Here is a 14,615-nt window from a genome sequence, read left to right on the forward strand (position 1 = left end):
TTGCGCCGAATAACAGGTTCGATATATAGCTTCTGGTTTATTCCTAGCTTAGAATAGTAGAGAAGATGCATGTACTTCACTCGTTCACGAAAGCGACGTGACTGCAGAGGATCTAAATTAGCTTTTTCCACTAGAGCGGTTGCTGAAGTGTGCCAACTGTACGAACTATAAACAAACCTTGCTGATTTTTTTTTTTTGGATGTTTTCGAGTTTGTTAATATTCATCTTAGTATAAGGATCCCATACTACTGAAGCGTATTCAAGAAGTGGCCTGATAAATGTTTTGTAAGCTAGAAGTTTTATTTCTTGAGTAGACTGGCGTAGGGTTCTTCGCAAGTAACCAAGTTTTTGCATCGCCTTTTTTTCAATGTAACACACATGTTCATTCCATCTGAGATCAGAGGTTAGAATTACATCTAAATATTTATAACTTTCAACGGATGCTAGGAGGTGACTATTAATGGAGTAGGGAAAGGTTAGGGGCTTTTTTTTACGAGTGATTGTCATTGCTACTGTTTTCTTCTTATTTATTTTCATTTGCCATGTTGTGCACCAGTTTTCTATTTTAGCTAGCGATAAATTTAACTCTGACTGGTCATTCGGATGTTTAATTTCATTGTAAATAATGCAATCATCTGCGAAAAGTTTTATTTTCACGGACACATTGCTCATGATGTCGTTAATAAATACTAAGAAGAAAAGAGGCCCCAGAACAGACCCCTGCGGAACGCCCGACCGGACCGGCCCATAACTGGAACACGCTCCTTCAATCGACACGCACTGGTGCCGCGACGAAAGATACGCCGCTATCCAGGAAAGCAATATGTCATTTATAAGTATTGGTTCCAGTTTTAATTACAGCTTTTGGTGGGAAACGCAGTCAAACGCTTTCTCAAATTTTAAAAAGATAATATCTATTTGGCTCTGTCTATCTATAGCTGCTGCAAAATCATGTACTGCCTCAGGTAGTTGTGTGACCGTTGGCACCCCCCTGCGGAAACCGTGCTGCCGAGGATCTATGTAATTGTGTTTTTCAAGATAAGTGGATATGTGTTTAAAGATTATATGTTCCATAATTTTTCCGCATGTGCACAAAAGTGAAATTGGTCTGTAAGACGAAAGAAGCGATTTGTTTTCTGATTTGGGTATCGGTGTGATTTTAGCATACTTGCAATCGTTAGGAAGTGCTGCTTCTGACAGATATCCTAAATATGAGCGATAGATACTTAGCGCACCATTCTGCATACCTGAAAACAAAGGCATTGGGTATCCCATCAATTCCCTGTGACTTCTTAATATCAATATCAAGTAAGAGCGATAGAACGCCTTCTTCAGATATACATATATTATTTATCGGAGGGTTCATGTCACTGACTGCGAACTGCGGTATCTTGCCATCGTCATCTGTATATATGGACCAGAAAAAATGATTAAAAGAATTCGCTATTTGATATTTGTCAGTGACAGTTACATCTGCAATGGACATGGAGGGGAATGGGTCTTTTCTAGATGAAAAATGTCGCCAAAACTTAGCAGGAGATGAAAGAAGAAACTTTTGCATTGTTATATTGTAGTAGTTATATTTTGCTTTTTTTATTGAACCCTTGAGCTGTTGGCGCATGCCCGTAAGTTTCAGAACATTGGCCGCAGAGGGGCACTGCCGGATTTTTTTTCTCATCTTTTTCGTTTTCCGTTTTAGACGTACAATTTCTTTAGCGATCCAGGGATTAGTGTTGTGTACAAATTTGCAACTACGTGGCACATACTCGTTCACACATTTCAATGCAAGATTTTTAAACATTAACCATAAACTGTTGACACAGCATGAATCAGACTCATAACAAGACGTGAAATATGAAAAGGAGTTATCTAGTGTGTCCAAAGCACCAACGTCATCAGCACGTGTGAAGTTCGGAAACACTCGCTTTTCTTTCTTGCAATTCGTAATGGCGTTGAGATGTAAGTTTAGGCATACCATCTTATGATTCGATATGCCGTCCATAACCTGCAGTTTTGGTTCACGACGAAGCAATTCACCCGATACAAAAAATAAATCTAAAATAGAGGCGGTGCCATTTTGAATACGTGTAGGCTGCCTGACTAGCTGGACTAAGTCATGGAAAAGAATAATATCGACAAACGGCTCTGCAAAAGTTGACAACGCTTCAGGAAAATCTTTAGTCCAATCGATTGATGGAATAATAAAATCACCCCCTAAAAGTAAGTTATTGGAATATTTTGAGCACTCGCATAAAAAGCAATTCATTTCATCAAAGAAAGTAGTGTCAGCGCTACGAGGCCTATAAAATACCCCTATAAGTAGATTAAGCTCCTTCAAGCAGGTTTTAATAATGACGGACTCAATACCAGATATGTCAGGCAGCCTAATTGCGTGCAATGTATCTCTTAACATTATGGCAACTCCGCCGCCTCTAGAACTTCTATCCTTTCTGTAGATTCGGTAGCCGGGTGGTGTCACCTCGAAGTCGCTGATTTCAGCGTGTAACCACGTTTCGGTTATGATCAATGCATCAGGTTTGTGCGCTAACAAAATACTCTCAATATCCTCCGATTTATTAAGTACACTCCGTGCATTCAGGTTCAGACATTGAAAAGGTTCCTGAGCACTTGTATCGATTCATTGCTGCTCTTCCGACGCATGTTTCCTTGGCTTTTCCCAGCGGGTATCCTCTTATTTGTAGCGTCGTCCCATGCAAAGAACTCCTTCCTTCAAGATTTCCTAATTTCGGACGTGCTCTCCCACAGTTTCTTCCTTTTTTGCCTGGTTGCCACTGAAAAGTCTTCAGAAATTGAAGTACCTGTATCTTTCAGTTTATAATAGTTCTTCAGTATGCTTATTTTTTCGCGATGGTCGATAAGCTTTAGAATTATAGGACGCGGTCGTTCTTGCTGTTGGCGGCCAATACGGTGTATCCTCTCTGTGGACGACACAGCTATGCCTAATTTGTCTTTGAACACACCTTCAACTGCTTTTGAGGCAAGTTCCTGGGGCGTTTCATCGGGTTCTTCAGTAATGCCAAAAACGAGAATATTATTCCGTCGGGAGAGATCTTCCAAGTCAGTGAGCTTGCTTTGAAAGTTGCGAACGCTTCTTTCAATATCAGAGACCGTAGCACTGACTTCTGTTATGGCTTTTGAGGTAGCTTAAAAATTTTCTATTTTTGTCTCAATTGCGGCCAGTCTTTTCTGTATGTTCTTTTGTCCTTCTAGTATTTCAGTTAGCTGTTTCTGGATGGTGGGACCTGGGTTGGATTCTATGTCCCCACAAAGCATCAGCAAGGATATGAGCAAATTTCGCGCGGCACAACAAATCGCAACAACATTTGGTGGGCACGTCAGCTGAATAAAACAACGGTTGCTGGTTTTAACAGCAGAGGTTTCGTTACTAACCTGCGTGAAAAGAAGAAGCTGGTTTGACATGACGCTGCCAGATGTCCAGCCAACGTGCCCACTGAAGAAGTTCTGGGGAAGCGGGCTTCTTATATATGCGATTGTTGATGTAGATGGCGATAATTTACGTCGACGCAAGCATCAAAGCCTGTGAAGTGATAGCAGCAGTTTATTGTCCTAGCAAATCTTCATTGAACAAGACGTCAACATTTCAATTACCGGAACCTCCATCTTCTTTTTGTGCGGAACTGCTTGCAGTGCAAGATGCTTCGCTCTATGACCGCCATTCCCATGCTTCCCACGGCCCGTATTATCATACGTACAGATGCCCTCCAGGTGACAAAGATACTTAGACGCGTTAGCAGTAGCCCGGAAATCTGCCAGAACATGCACAGTCTAGCGGCTAGCATACCAAATCCAATTCGTATTAAATGGACCCCGCGTGACCTTTTAAGTGCTCAAAGCCAAGTGGATTCTGCGACCCGCCTTTCAAACTCAACCTCGACATCGCCAAACCTCATAAAATTGGACAATGCCACCCTGCTTTTAACAAGAAAGGAGCACCTCCGGCGCCGTACACGTGCTCTTATACCTCCGTGTACGGTAAGCCTCCCCCGCGGTCTAACCAGTGCAGAGGAGGTGGCGCTTCGGAGGATTAGAGTTGGGGTGGCCCTAACACCAGCAGTGATCCGAAAGTGGCCACAATTTCGGTATTTATATCCACGTCTCGTCTACCCCCTGATTTCGCAATGCCTGCATCACCGCCGAGGTTTCAACTGAGTCAAATGCTTTTTCGTAATCAATGAATGCTATGTATAAGGGCTGATTATATTCTGAACATTTTTCTATCACCTGGTTGATGGTATGGATTTGATCGATAGTAGAGTATCCTTTTCAAGAATTTTCGCGCTACGATATACGCAGATACACAAGAAAGCAGGAATAACGTACAAAGGACAAGCGCGCACTGACAACTAAGGTTAATTGATAACAGGGTTACATTTAAAACCTTCCCCACGCACTGTCTAATACAAGAAATCTTGCAAATTCACTGAAGAGGATGAAAAGATAATAAAGGAGCGTAGGTGCGTAAGGATGTGGCACTGCCTGTTCACTGAGTTTGCGAGATTTCTTGTATCAGAAAGTGCGTGGGGAAGGTTTTAAATGTAACCCTGTTATCAGTAAACCTTAGTTGTCAGTGCGCGCTTGTCCTGTGTACGTGGTTCCTGCTTTCTTGTGTATCTGTGCATATCGTAGCGCGAAACTTCTTGAAATTGTAAACCAACTAGCCCCCATTGCTGATTTGCTAGCAGAGTATCCTTTTCGAACACCTGCTTAATATTTTGCTTGGTTCGACTCTAAAATTGTCTTGATTCTATTATCGATTACTTTGGTAAATACCTTATACATCAGTTCAGTTCAGTCGTTCAGTCGCGTCCGACTATTCGTGACCCTATGGACCATGCCACGCCACGCTTTCCGGTCTCTCACTATCTTCCTAACATCACATAACTTCATCTGCAGTGCCTCGAGGATGCCATCTAACCATCGCGTTCGCTGCCTACCCCTTCCCCGGCGACCCTCAACCTTTCCCAACATTAAATCTTTCTCCAGCGACTCCTCTCTTCTCATCAGATGACCAATGAGCAGTCAGGGTTTATGGTCGACAATATCGACTGATTTGATCTTCTGGCAGTCCAAGGAACTCTCAAGAGTCTTCGCCAGCACCACAATTCAAACGCGTCAATTCTTCGGCGGTCAGCCTTTTTCACAGTCGAACTCTCGCATCCATACATCACAACTGGAAAGACTATAGCACGAGTTATACGGATCTTGGTTGGCAGACTAATATCTCTGCTCTTTACTAGGCGGTCAAGGCTAACCATTGCTCTCTTTCCCAGAAGCAGGCTTCTCCTAATTTCATGGCTGCAGTCTCCTTCCGAGGTAATCTTGGAGCCCAAGAAGAGAAAATCTGTCACAGCTTCCACTTCTTGTCCATTGATGCTCCAGGACTTGATAGGGCAAGCCGCCATGATCTTTGTCTTTTTAATGTTCAGTTTAAGCCCAAACTTCTCACTCTCTTCTTGAACGCGCATCAGAAGTCTCTTGAGTTCCACTTCACTTTCTGCCATTAAAGTGGTATCATCCGCATATCTATGGTTGTTGATACGTTTTCCAGCAATCTTCACTCCATCTGAAGACTCGTCCAGACCGGCCTTCCTCGTGATGCACTCTGCATATAGGTTAAATAGGCAGGGTGACAGTATGCAGCCATGCCTCACTCCTTTCTCGATCGGAAACCAATCAGTAAGACCATGCCCAGTTCTGACTGTGGCCTCTTGTCCTTCATACAGGTTCCTGAGGAGACAGATGAGGTGAATTGGAACTCCCATCTCTTGGAGACCTTGCCACAATCTGCTGTGATCTACGCAGTCAAACGCTTTCGCATAATCAATAAAGCAGAAGTAGATGGGTTTCTGTAACTCTCTTGTTTTTTCCATGATCCAGCGAAGGTTGGCAATTTGGTCTCTAGTTCCTCTGCCCTTGCGAAACCCAGCTTGCACATCCGGAAGCTCCCGATCCACATACTGCTGTAGCCTACCTTGGAGGATTTTCAACATCACCTTGCTAGCATGCGAAATAAGCACGATCGTGCGGTAGTTGGAACAATCTTTGGCACTGCCTTTCTTTGGAATGGGGATGTAAACTGACCTCCTCCAATCCTGTGGCCACTGCAGGGTTGTCCAAATCTTCTGACATAATGTATGCAGAATGTTAACAGCGTCATGTTTGAGGTTTTGAAGCAACTCAGCTGGAATGCCAAAAATTCCGCTAGCTTTGTTCGTAGCAAGGCTGGCTAAGGCCCATTCAACTTCACTCTTCAGGATGCCCGGCTCGAGATCAGTAATCACAACCATCTTATGTTAGGTTTGCACATTCTGGTCCTTCTTTACAGTTCTTCTGTGTATTCCTGCCACCTCTTCTTTATCTCTGAGGCTTCAGTGAGGTCCTTGCCTCGTTTGTCCTTTATCACGCCCAGCTTAGCACAGAAGCTTCCTTTGATATATTTGATTGTCTTATACAGAGCTCTTGTGTTCGTTAATTGGCTGTTGTCCTCAACTGCTTGGCACTGTATGTTCAAGAAGGCATTCTTATCTCTCCTTGCTATTTTCTGAAAATCCGCATTGAGAAGCTTGTATCTTTCTCTTTCCCCCATAACTGTTGCCATCCTCCTTTCCTCAGCTATTTGCAAAGCCTCTTCAGATAACCAATTTGCTTTGTTGCATTTCTTTTGCGTTGGATCTACCTTAGTAGCAACTTCTTGTATTATATCACGAACATCAGTTCACATCTCTTCGGGCTCTCTGTCTTCTAGGTCTAACTCTTGAAATCGATTCCTCACTTCCACAGCATATTCTAATGGAATTTGATCCAGATCATACCTGAAAGGCCTTCTAGTTTTCTGCGTTTTCCTCAATCGAAGCTTAATTTTGGCAACAAGAAGCTGATGATCGGTGCCACAATCGGCCCCAGGCCTTGTTTTTACTGCTTGTATAGCGCTTCTCCATCTCTGCCGGCAAAGAATATAATCGATCTGATTCCTGCACAGACCGTCCGGTGAAGTCCATGTGTGCAGGCGCCTCTTGTGCTGTTGGAAATGAGTATTCGCTATGGTCAGGTTGTTTTCTTGACAAAACTCTACTAGCCTCTGCCCAGCTTCATTTGGCTCGCCAAGACCGAACTTGCCTATAATTCCGGATATTTATTCACTCCCGACCTTAGCATTCCAGTCTCCTATGAGAAAAACGACGTCTGATGATGGCGTGCGGTCTAAAAGGCATTGTAGGTGCGCATAAAATCTCTCAACGTCAGCTTCTTCAGCAGTAGTGGTCGGTGCATAGACTTGGTTAACTGTTATGTTGAAAGGGTGACCTTGGATCCTAAGTGAAATCATTCGGTCGTTTTTGGAGTTGTACCCTAGCACTGCTTTGCGCATTCTTCTGTTTACTATGAAAGCGACCCCATTCTTTCTCTTGGATTCGTGCCCACAATAAAAGACATAATGGTCGCCGGAATTATATTCTCCCATTCCAGTCCACTTGAGCTCGCTGATACCCAAGATATCAATGTTCAATCTGTCGATTTCTCGCTTGACGACATCCAGTTTACCTTGCGTCTTAGATCTTACGTTTCATGTTGCTATGTGATATATCTCATTGCAACATCGGACTTTCCGGTTACTTCCCGACACATCCACAACTGAGCGTCCTTTTGGCTTTAGCCCAGCCGCTTCATTCGTTCTGGAGCTACTAGGAATCGCCCTTTGTTCATCCCCAGTAACATGTGGGACGCCTTCCAACCTGGGGGGCTCATCTTCCGGCGCCATATCATTAATGGTATTGTGACTGGTCACAGGGTTTTCTTGGCAGGAAATACTGGAGTGGGTTGCCATTACCTTCTCCAGTGAATCACATTTTGTCAGAACTCTCTGCCGTGACCTGTCTATCTTGGGTGGCCCTACACAGCAGAGCTCACGACTTCATCGAGTTTCGCAAGCCCCTCCGCCACGACAAGGCAGTGATCCATGAAGGGGACCTTATACATAACAGACAATAATCTGGTCTGAAATTTTTCAAGTCATTAGCGTCCCCTTTCTTATGAATGAAGATAATGTTCGCGTTCTTCCATGGTTCCGTCGATGACACCAGGTACAGCGTATACAGGGTGACCAGTAACTAATCTATAGTCACCTGATCCTCTGCAGCTGCATTCCCCCTTTTCAGAGTTTGTAATGCTTTGTTAACATCATCTTTCGCCACTGGCGGGACGTCTGACTGCATTTCCCTACCGCCAATCTCATTAGTGTCTTGACTTCTTTGGCTACTGTAGAGATATACTTTTACTCAATGGCCACCTCAGAAGAAGAAAGCGGGTTTACAGCAGCGCGTCTCTAAAGGTGGGTTCAGAAGGGAGGACCGGAGCGCGTCATCGCTACCCGCGCCCCACGTGACGCCCACGTCACTGCTCTGAGCGACGGCGAGAGAGCGGCGTGGCCGTCCGGGCGGACTGAATATGTCAAGCGCCTTTTTCAGTCCGCGCGGACCGAGATTGTTTTTGCTCTTTTTGCTTTATCGCTGTTACGCCCGCGCTTTTCGTCTCGTATTCAGTTCGAGCGGGGTATTGCTTGTTGTGCATGCGCTGCGTCGCGCGGTCGCTGCAGTGCATCGTTTTTTGCGCGTTTGTGCTTGTGGGTGTGCCAGAGTTGTAGCTTTATTCGGTTTCTAGTGCTGATTATGGGTGAAGTAGCGAAAAAAGCGCTCAGTGAGGAAGGAACAGACACGTTTTTAGCGCACGTAGAGACTTGCTCCCCGATATGAAATATTGAAGATGCTTGCAATAAAGAACACTTGACGTAGAACAGCGAGACGACGGTTGAGAAAGATTTTCGGCAGCGCGCACGAACAGCAGAGGGTACACGCGGATGGACGCGTTGTGCTGACGCTCCTTTCGTCTGAACGAGCGTCACGCCCTTGGGTATCGGCGAATGGATAGCCAGCCGAGAAAAGGGCGACAACAACTCAGCCTTTCGCCGGCTGGCGCAAACCGAAAATTCCCCGCCACGCCTGCGTAAGTCGACTCCTTGTGTTGTACTTTCTCAGTAATGCTCGGTGGAAGCTCTTTCCGTTTCCCCGGGCGAAAGAGGAAAGCAGCGGCCGGAAAGCTGGCAACCGACGCGACCGGACAAGGCCCGCGGGAGAGGGTTTTCAAATACCGGATAGAGAACTTTTTCCCCGGGTCGCACACGTCTGCGCGACCAAAACGCGCCAGTGAAGTGGACGAAGGTCGCCGCCGCTGCTCTCCCACAGAGAACCGCGTCTCACAGTAAGTCTTTGCATCGAGCTCCATGGGTTAGCGCCACTGGCAAACCCCACCGTTTGGAAATGATTACTTTAGCTGAGATCAAGAAGGAATTACGATTGAATAGGATGCAAGTTGATGTAAACAGTTGCTGGTTTACAAGCCTGCGTCCCCGTGTTGTGACGAAATATCAAAAGTTTATGCAGGCGGTTCTTTTTTCAAGCTGTGTAATTCTCTCCAGCCAGAAAGACTTCCACGGATGATCGGATATTCCTCAGGGTGCCAGATCTTTGTCGCAGGCACTTGCTCTACAATCCGTGTCTCTCAGTTCAAAGTGCTGCAAGTTTTCAAGGTTAAAAGAATTCGGTCCGTCTAGGCTGATAATGTCAGAGACGCCCGCTGACGCTCTAAGAAGTGCGCAAACTGCTTAATTTCATGGAGCGCACGTTGACCGACGTGTAAATTGTTTGCACCCTCCGCAGCTACGTCCGTTTGGTCGTGGGGATTAGCGGTGTGTACTCACGATTCTGCTGTGGCTGGCGTTTGTACTTTGGTTTTCAAACATTTTAATATTTTCACAGCGCCTTTCTTTCCTTGCCACTTTCGCCTTGTATCATCCCCGACGTCTGCTTTTCTTTGTTAGGCACCTCCTGTTCCCTCTGTGGCGCCAAAACTCTCCCGGGACGTATTATTTCCTGGCGCTTCTTTAACAAAAAAAGAGTGCATACGTTTGCTCGGGACATTTTCCTCTTATTTTTTTCTGAATTGACTCTTGTTGATCTTTATTAATTGTCCTGGTAAAGCAGTACTCGACCAGGCTTCCTAACATTATTATATTAATTGCAAGGCAGCTTAAAAGGCTCAAGCCGTGTATCATATTCGGCGAGCTCCTATTATAGCGTCCCGAATATTGTGAGGAAAATTAGGTGCAGTCGCAGCACAGTGCGACAGTAATGAGCTCCAGAAGGACATTTTCTTTGGAAAAGTACTGGTTTCGCACTACGCCGGCCATTAGGTAACCTTCGGCGCGCGCTTGTACGCGTAGCACTGTTGATCTCCGTGCCTTATGAGCCGCTCGATTTCGCGGAAGAGCCGATTGCGTTAACCACCGCGCCTTTCCTTGTCGCCGGCTTGTTTTTTTTCCCACCCTTTACCTGTTTTCGCGGCATCGGAAATGTGCGTCCCTTTCTTCTTTACTTTTATTTCTAATCGACACCCTGAAAAATCCATAGTAGCTGCCTGCAAGATGAACTCCCCTGATGTTCCATAACGCAATCAACAAATAGACGAGAGACAGTGTAACGCTAATTTCATGGCTTATTTCTTGGCATCATGTCAACTGTACTAGCCCCAACCCGAATCCTTAAAATGGACAAGTTTTATCATCAACATACCTAAAGATTCTTATTCCCAGCCCTTGCATGTTTTTGGCAATCAATTCGTCTACTCTGCTTAGGAAAATGTCACTTAGAACAGGAGCGACCTTTGAACCAATACAGATGCCTGATTTCTGGGTATACACGGTACTGCCACGGACACTAAGAAGGTCAAGAGAGAGGCCTTGCGCCTGTTAGGAGAAATGAATTTAGGCAGATTGGCTACCGCTGTAAGAGACGCTAAATCAGGGTTTCTAGACATATTCTTTTCTGTGAAAACTCACAAACCCGGGGAACCTTTTAGAGCAATAATTTCTGAGAAAGGCTCCTGGCAATGTATCGTTTCAAACTATTTGCAGAAACACTTGTCTACTTTGAATTTTGAATATCCGTATCTCGTAAACAACTCTGAGAAAGTGGTAGCGTACTTGAAAACGGACAATACAGGGGAGTGCTCGGCAGTTAGCATTGATATCGAGGATCTATTTTATTCGATCCCTCATGAAGTTCTCATGACCACTCTGCGAATGTGCATTTCGGAACAAAATGATGAAATAGCTTTTGGTAACAGCTGTGGTATATCAACTGGGTCTTTTTTGGAGTTGACCTCTTTTTACTTAAAAAGTATGCTTGTTGAATTTGGCAGTGCCGTGTATACCCAGAAATAAGGCATCTGTATTGGTTCAAAGGTCGCTCCTGTTCTAAGTGACATTTTCCTAAGCAGAGTAGACGAATTGATTGCCAAAAACTTGCAAGGGCTGGGAATAAGAATCTTTTGGTATGTTGATGATTTCCTGGTCTTTTACAAAGGTTGCAATAGTAGCTCAACACCAATGAATATTCTTAAAGGTTTTCAAGAGCAAGGGCTGGGACTGAGATTTACATTTGAACGAATGTCACAAGAGAACGAACTGCGTTTTCTAGACTTCACTTTGAAGTTTTGTGCCCATCATGTTTGTTGGCGGTATTCGCCTAGGAGTGCAAAGCCTCTGCTAGATTATGGATCGCAACATTCTAAGCTAGTAAAAGATGGCATCGCTCTGTCCAGCCTGGGGGCTGTCTTGTCAAAGTCATGCTTTCACAATATGCGAATTAGCTTTAATCAACAACTGTCTAGGCTAGCGAATGCAGGATTTCCTGTTCACGTCATATTAAGAGTTTGTGATAAATTAATCACAAAAGTAAAACAATCGTGCGCAGGTTCACGGGAGGAGGAAGGGGCTGGATAGAGGGATACAAAACGATTTGTGGCCCTGCCATACGTGCATGGTCTATCACACAATTTGAAAAATGTAGCCAGAAGGTTTAATGTTAGTGTGGTTTTCTCGGCACCAAACAAACTGTCAAAAATATGTTGCATAGTTAAGAACAAAGCAGCGAAAAAAGTCCTGGAAAGAAACACGTGTCGGGTGAAGCATGACTTTTCCTATGTTCCATGTAAAGTAGGAGTGATATAGGTACAAGATTCCGTTATATTGTGATAAAGTGTATGTGGGTCAAACAGGCAGGTGTATCAATGTCCGGTTACGAGAGCACGAGAGATCATTAAAGATTGGTAGAGGATCTAATCTGGTTGTACACTGTAAGGGATGTGACGGCTGCCATCCTTCCCTAACACAAATAGTTAGTTTGGATGCCCATCCGGCACAGATTAACCGGGAAATCATTGAGGCCAGGCATATCATTCGATTGGGTGCAAAATGCGTTAGTGAACCGTCAATCGATTTAACAGAAAATGAGGTTGAGTTTCTTGAACGTCGTCTGTGTGTGGGGTTATCATGATTTTCTTGTTTAATGTGCGGTTTGTTGCTGCTTGGCTGGGTTATATATCTGTGTTTTTTTTTTTCAATAAACTTCAGTTGTGAGTTCAGCGCCTGTCCTGTTTGTTCTTCACCTCCGCCCACCTCTGTTGCGCTGTTTTTCTATCACGAACCACGTGCAAGACTTCAGGACACTGTGGCCTTCGGGATGGAACTGAAGCTGCGGGAACAACAGCGTAGGTGACGTCACTGATACGGCGAACAATCACGTAAGGGCCGAAGTATCGGCGTAGTAACTTTTCAGATAGGCCGCGATGACGAACAGGTGTCCACACCCAGACGAAGTCGCCCGGCTCGTAAGTGACGATTCTTCGGCTGAGGTTATACCGAGCAGCGTCATTCGCCTGCTGTCGGTGGATTCTGAGGCGTGCTAGTTGCTGCGCTCCCTCAGCACGCTGAACAAAGATGTCGGCGTCAAGTTCGGCGTCAGAGCCGCAAGAAGGACCAACTAGCATCATGGCATCCAACGACGTGCTCACTTGGCGACCGAAGACAAGTTGGAACGGGGTCAGTCGCGTCGTCTCGTGAGTGGCGGTATTGTACGCGAAAGTTATATAGGGCAAAATCGCATCCCAGGTGCGATGTTCTGCGTCCACATACATAGAAATCATGTCGGTGTGGGTGCGATTGAGGCGCTCCACCAGCCCGTTGGTCTGAGAGTGATAGGCCATCGCACGTCGATGGCTAGTGTGAGTCAGAGTCATGACGAACCGGATTAGGCGAGCCGTAAAAGCTGTTCCACGGTCAGTGATTACTATGGCGGGGGCGCCATGACGTAGGACAATGTTATGAACGAAAAACTGAGCAACTTCGGCTGCAGTACCTTTAACAAGGGACGCGGTCTCTGCGTACCCTGTTAGGTAGTCTGTCGCGCCGACTACCCAACGGTTGCCAGACGAGGACTTCGGAAAAGGACCGAGAAGATCCATGCCCACTTCATGGAAAGTGGTCTTCGGCGGAGCAATAGGCTGAAGATATCCAGCGGGTTCCAATGGCGGAGACTTCCGATGTTGGCAGTCACGACATGAGCGTACATAGGCCCGCACCGATGGGAGTAACCTGGGCCAATAATACTTTTGACGAATTCGTGCAAGTGTATGGCTCACCCCCAGGTGGCCGGCGGTGGGTTCATCATGACAGGCACTCGATATATCTCGGCGCAATTCGGAGAGCACGACAAGGAGAAACGTCTCTTCACGGTTAGCAAAATTTCGCTTGTAGAGCACGTTACCGCGCAGAGTGAACGTTTTAAGCCCACGATGAAAAACACGGGAATACGGGCGTCGACGCCCTGCAGATATTCGACGAGTGACGCTAACTCTGGGTCCATTCTCTGCAGCTGCGCCATTTGGGTTGTACTAATAGCCCCCAGAAAGGGAAAATCATCGGCTGTTTTGTTCTGAACCCATGGCGATGGGCGAGCGCGACAGACGGTCAGCATCCTGATGCTTCCGTCCTGATTTGTATACGACTGTTACGTCATACTCTTGTAATCTAAGGCTCCATCTAGCCAATCGTCCTGAGGGGTCTCTGAAGCTCACGAGCCAGCATAATGAATGGTGGTCGCTTATAACGCGGAAAGGTCGGCCGTAGAAGTATGGTCGGAACTTGGTTAGGGCCCATATTACCGCCAGACATTCTTTTTCAGTTATTGTATAGTTGGTTTCGGAGCGGGTAAGTGTTCGGCTCGCGTAAGCGATGACCCGTTCTGCACAGTCTTGCCACTGAATTAGTACTGCACCAACTCCAACGTTTCTGGCATCAGTGTGAACGTCAGTTGCGGCGTTTTCGTCAAAATGGCCTAGTATCGGGGGATTCTGTAGGCGGCTGCGAAGCTCAAGGAAAGCGGCCTCTTGTTCACTTCCCCACAGGAACGGCGTGTCATCTCGAGTCAGTGTGGTTAGCGGTTCCGCGATGTGCGAAATCTCGTACAAAGCGTCTGTAATAGGAGCACAAACCTAAGAACCGTCGAACAGCTTTCTTGTCAGTAGGGTGCGGAAAACCAGAAAAGGCAGCTGTCTTTTAAGGGTCTGGGCGAACACCTTTTGCGCTGACCACGTGACCAAGGAACCGAAGTTGCTCAAAGCCGAAGTGACATTTCTCCGGTTTGACTGTCAGGTTGGCGTCTCGGAGAGCTTTTAACACAAGG

General features: G+C 45.8%; 1 protein-coding gene across 1 annotated transcript in view; it reads left to right on the forward strand.

Annotated features, from left to right (window-relative positions):
* Window positions 1-9,158: 9,158 nt before the first annotated feature.
* Window positions 9,159-14,615, forward strand: part of LOC146187708 (uncharacterized) — a 76,633-nt gene continuing 71,176 nt past the window's right edge. Inside the window, exon 1 of the mRNA XM_084603502.1 lies at window positions 9,159-9,294. The gene's annotated coding sequence lies outside the window, so the exon portion shown is untranslated. The remainder of the gene's footprint in view (window positions 9,295-14,615) is intronic.

Source organism: Amblyomma maculatum, chromosome 5 (assembly GCF_055883805.1).
Source record: "Amblyomma maculatum isolate TAMU_Amacu chromosome 5, ASM5588380v1, whole genome shotgun sequence".
In the NCBI taxonomy this organism is placed as follows: Eukaryota; Metazoa; Arthropoda; class Arachnida; order Ixodida; family Ixodidae; genus Amblyomma; species Amblyomma maculatum.